General features: G+C 42.3%; 1 protein-coding gene across 1 annotated transcript in view; it reads left to right on the top strand.

Annotated features, from left to right (window-relative positions):
- The first annotated feature begins 3,322 nt into the window (after positions 1-3,322).
- The window catches only part of kcnip4a (potassium voltage-gated channel interacting protein 4a), a 92,370-nt gene continuing 90,033 nt past the window's right edge, over positions 3,323-5,659 (top strand). Inside the window, exon 1 of the mRNA XM_040181132.2 lies at positions 3,323-3,424. The gene's annotated coding sequence lies outside the window, so the exon portion shown is untranslated. The remainder of the gene's footprint in view (positions 3,425-5,659) is intronic.

Raw genomic sequence — 5,659 nt, 5'->3', positions numbered from 1 at the left:
TTGAATGTATTTATTGTTTTTAACAACACCAACCGGTACAAGAGTAAGTCAGAGCTCTTGTGTTTTCAAGAGTTACTCTGGTTGACAATATATTGGGAGCTGGTAATTGGGCTTTTCCCTCCCCTCCGGGTGGCCTTGAGTTCCCTTCTCCTCTGCAGAGCAGCATTTTAATTGTGGGTGGATGGTGGCTTTGGGCTCTGAAGGTGTTTTCTTGATTGACGGCTGACTCACGGAGCAGCTGCCGCGACGAGTAACAGTAATGAGAGGATTGTAGCGTCCTCACAGAACGCCACTGAAAATAAGAAGTAAAGATTGGTCATCGCCCGCCGACCAACTTCTCAGTGTCTGAAGCAGCAAGGAGACGGCGCAGCTCCAACAGCTCCCCCCTTTTCATTAATGGCATATTAATAAAATACACATTTCACTCGGGAAAAGATCTATTGCTGAGCCATCTTGGATGTGACAAATTATAATAAGACTTCTGAATTATGTAGAGAGCGGTTACGCCTCGATTAGCCGCTGCCTCGCTGATTCCCTCGAGGCATCAAAGAGTTCTTTAGCGTTGCCGTCTGTTGTACAGTTCATCGAGGCGTAAATGACAATCGGACGATGTTTGTGCTGTGAGGAGAAAAAAGCTCATTAAGGCAAATAAACTGATAGTAGCTCTGCTTTCTGATCACAGGGACACCTTGGGCGGAAATCAATAGCAAATTAAGATAAAACTAATTGAGTTCTTCACACCTTTTCCTAAAGGTCAGATCAAACATCCCAGGAATAACACATCAGAGAATCTAGTTCAAACACCCGAAGCATCAACTTCTGATAAGCAGTCTATTTTCAGATGGAGCGATGATCCCTCCGTGAAGTCAGTTTCCACTTAGTGCGCTCTGCGGAGCGTATCTGAGCTGGATTCCTCGCCGGCGGTTCCCAGGGACGAGCGGAGCCGCACAAGTGATGTGTTTGTTTACATTTTCCAATCGCTGCTCGTGGCGCTTGGAGGACGCAGCTGGCTCGCCACTGGAATGGAGATACTTTTTAGGAAGTGAAGCCATCCGACGGTGTTGATTGTAATGAGGCAGCTCTGGCCGTCCAGGGGAACCAGTGTGGTTTTTTTTTTATACCTGTAGTGCACTAATCACCCAAAAGCCTCTGAGGCTGCATAGATTAGAGCATTAATTAGAATCCAGGGTTTGTGATGATCGCTGTCAGGTTAAAACAGCTGTCTGCTCAGATAATTGGGGAATTTATGTAGGTTGGTTGTGTTGAGGTCAGGTTTTTTTTGCAACCGTTCAGATTCAAATTCAGTCACAGAACACTGCACAAAACTTCTGCATGATTTCTGAGCAGAAACTGATGGGAATACTCATAATCAGCATGTTAATTCCAACTTTTTATAAATTGCAGATTTTTTTTTTGATTTCCAATAAAATGGTTTAATCACATTTTCCCCAAAGTAGCATTTTGCAAAGCCAACATGGTTTTTATGCCTTTATGCAGTTATGTTTTAATGCCAAACGGAAATGGAAACTTTTCCATCCTTGTTGTTTTGTAGCTGATTCAAATTGAAAGTTCTGAAAAGACTGGAGTGCATTTCAAACTTGTGTGTTTCAGAGACACTCGAAGATTTGGCGTTAAGGGGAACTTGACATCGCTGTTGGCCACCTGGATGTCAAAGGCGTGTCAGTTATTGTCCAGCTGACACAAAGTCAAAGTCAATTAACTCTTTCGGGGCAGCGTCTTAAATGCATGTTTTCAAATGCCATCTGTCTTTTTAGCCGCTGAACTTGTTTCTTTTTTTTATCCCCTACTGCAGTTCGTCTTCCTCGAGTTCAAGTCTTCTCAAAGACTAAATCGGAAAGACAAAGACCTGTCACCTGTGTGATTTACACTCTTTGGCAACAGTACATTAACGCTCCCTAAGATCCTTTATGACGTTTACCCTTCTTCTTTATTCTCCTTCAGCTGATGTAGGTGTCTTGGCAGAAGAGCTGGTTGTAAGTGCCATCTTAAATAATCCGCCTGTCAACGGTTGGAGACTGCGACTCTATATGTCATCTTGTCAAATCACCCAAGACCGCCCCCTAATTAAGTCTGCTATTATATCGCCAAATGACAAACCGTATCGCGTATCGATTTCATAAGATCAGAATTACGCTGTGGTAGTTGCTGCTTTGTTTTCAGACAATCTAGACTATGATTATTGTGTTAGGATATGTTTTTCTACAACAGCTTTCAAAATCAATTAAGACCTCTGGCAAAAGTCAAATTCACCAAAATTTCATCAGTCAATATGAATTGGAATCATAACATTTCATTTTTCCCAGACTCAGGATCAAAAATAGGGCAGATTACAGTTTGTATACACATTTCACCTGTCATGGATTAATGAGTCATCAAATATGGATGTAACCTGGTACCATTTACATTTTGTTTATTCCAGAAATAAGACGGTCTAAAAATAGCAGGTTAGTGAAAGGCTTCCTGTTTGTCTCAAGCGGTCTCTTGGGATTATAGGACATTCTATCCTTTGTGGTATTCTTGGGAGACAGATTCTCATTGTATTATCTGCCTTGAAACAGATGTGCTGTTAAACATTTTCTTTCCGACAAAATAGCAGCAGTTGTCTCGGCTTGTTAAAAGCAGATCGACTTTTACCAGCTTTTATCTGTTCAGTCGGGACTTTACTGTCAGCTGCTTGTTACATCGCATGGCAACGACTGCAGGGGAAAACAACCCCACTAGAATTATTTCTGGCCTGTTTATAGCTCATGTAGCTTAACAGCTGATATTGTTTATATTCCAGCTTGTTATTGCAAGATGAATACAAACAGAACACTATGCACTGAATGTGTGTGATTCCTTCAAGTAGTGTGTGTGTGTGTGTGTGTGTGTGTGTGTGTCCCACTTTACCAGGCAGCTTCCCAAAGTTTGACTCGACACAGCATTGTGTAGCCGATGAACATGGGACAGTGAACAGTTATAGAGACGTCTCATGGAAACACTGTATAGCTAGTTCATCACTCCTAAAAGTTTATGTATTCATACGTTTGCGTGTGGATAAGTAGGTGTTTTAATTTGAGACACCATAAAGAGGGAAAGTTACTGTCATTAATAATCAATATGCCTTTTGATGTTCTTTGGTTGAGTATTTATCTTTAGTGGTCTATAGTTACCCAACGTGTTAATTATCGATTTAATGAAATAATCTCTTCTCTCGGGCAAGATAAACATTAACAACCAAATGCCTCTTTTTTTATTCCCAGTCACAACATCGCCGCTTAAACTAACCCACTTTTGCGCGCCCCCGCCATCCACCGTGGGCACGCGCAGGGTTTGCGGCGCGCTCTCGCGAAACTTGGGAGTTGAATGATGAGCGTCAACTATCCGAAGCAGCTGTTTCCCGAGTCGACGCTGACGAGCGCCGGTGAGTGACACGACGCCTTTTTTTTCGACTCACATGGAGAATTAAAAAAACAAAACAAAAAACAAAACAGCGACTATGGAGCCAAAGAGAGCAGAGAGCGTTTCCTCCCCCGGTAGGACGGTGGCCGCGCGTTCGATTCGGTGATTTATAACGTGCGACGAAACTCCTCGTGGACGAATAACCGGTTTAACTTTCCCCTGCTTATCGGCCATATACATTTGCCTTGCTTGGAAGGATAACTAGGATTATGCATGTATTACTATATGTAGGCTGAACCTTATTGGAACAGCACGTGCGTTGGTGTGGGCAAAGTTTAGCTCACATGTTTGCATGTGTTTGGCTCTTTTGTATAATGTAACTGTACATCTGGACTTTTGCTCTGTCTTGAAAGGGAAACATGATCGGCTGAAATATTGTTGCGGTTCTGCTGAATGATTGTGTACTATACTGGCACTAACACAACAATACATCTATGTTAAAATAAAGGTAACACTTATGTTGATGTGCCACATACTTGGCATGCAGGAAACCTTCAATCCCCCCTTGTGGTCATTTAATTTGAGTATGTGGGCACAAGGGGGGAATCACTGGCTGCAACAAACAATCGGGACGTGATGGATTCATTTGCAGTCCTTGGCTGCTCAGTCGTGGTCCATAGGTTTCCCCTCCCGCTCCTTACTGCCTCCCTCAGAGCCAGAGGAGCAGTTAGCTGCTCATCATTCCCGGCTGAGGTGAATGCTTGTTTGCACACCTAATTGACTTCTAATTATCCGTTGTTAAGGATTAGAGTCACACCGTAATAATTCTACCCGGTAACAGGTATTCCTCTCTCACTGAATACATAAATCAGCAAAAAAGCAAACAATGCAGCTAAAATAAAAGCTTTCCCGTGGTGAAACTCATGCCCGTGAATGTAGCCTGCGACAGACGCTTTTAAAGAGGCTGAGTAGTCCAGTGCATGTACTTGTGCACAGCAGAGAGCATAATGTTCTGTTTTTCACCAGAATAAGTCAGGAGTTGTAGTGTAATTGGCCTTCAGCAGCAAGTAACTTGCAGTCTCCCTGGCTTGCCAATGACAGAAGGCTTGAACTTTGCTTGATCTGTGTAGGAGGTCAGTGGATGTGAGCTATGCACTGCATGTGTGTCTATAATGACAAAGAACAGATTATGACACTGACTAATGCTATATAATATATATATACAAATCACTGCACCAGATGTTTTGTGATTTGTTGCCTTGGAGCTCTTTCAGGTCACCATCGCAAGTTCTGGTTTACTTTCCTTGGTTTAGCACCTTTATCCCTGAAATTCAGAAAGGCGATTAAAGGAATCGTTGCCCCGCGGGAGTTTATAGTGTTTATAGGGTGAGCTACTTTCAGCACCAAGGCTAGCTCCATCAAATTTGTCAAACTGTTGAAAACCAGCTGTGTGTATTGATCTATGACCTCATTTCCTTTGTAGCAGAATGCTAACTCAAAGCTAATTATGCATCATATTGTATGTTCACAGCCTCGAACAATTCTAAACAACATTAAGTAAAAGTTTCAGTGGTTAAATGTTACCAAGAGGCATTTACTCATAGCTGTTGAACTGATGCTTCATTTACCCTGATTTGCATTCTACTACTTGTGTCTCGCCTGCTCGATTCATACTATTTTTTAAGAAAACGAATTAACGAACGCACAACCTTATACATCACGGTTAGGCAAGAGACAACCCGAGATCTGAATCGGAACTATTTATTGCCAAGTATTTGGACATACATGTTATGCAATATATAGATAGATCTATATATAGACATATGTAATTTTTGTTAATCAGTGGGAAAGTGACTATTTTCTTTTTTCTTTGTATGAATTGCATCTGGTTTCTATGCAACATAGATGCCTTCGGTGAATATAGACTTAATAGCATACACACTGTTGTGACTCAAACTGGTACACAGGAACAAGTCGAAACAGTAGATTGGTTTTGTGACTTCATGTCTTTTTCCCCCCACCTGTCGATTTCAAAAGCCAGCTCCATGTCAAATCCTGTATTAATTGCTCAATGAACTTCCGTACTTATAACCTAGGGAACCCCCCTCCCCCCTGCAGGTTTTGTTTATGTGGATCCAGCCTTCGTTTTTTTCCCCCCTGTGAGAGACCGTCTGGGGGAGCATCTGCCTGTGTGGACCATCTGCCTTGAGACCAAGGCCAGACAAGACTGAGGGAAGGAGAAGTGAAAACCGATTTG

The sequence above is a fragment of the Gasterosteus aculeatus genome, chromosome 7, assembly GCF_964276395.1.
Source record: "Gasterosteus aculeatus chromosome 7, fGasAcu3.hap1.1, whole genome shotgun sequence".
Lineage (NCBI taxonomy): Eukaryota > Metazoa > Chordata > Actinopteri > Perciformes > Gasterosteidae > Gasterosteus > Gasterosteus aculeatus.
Note: the sequence above shows the minus strand (reverse complement) of the source record. Positions and strands in the feature narration are given on the sequence as shown.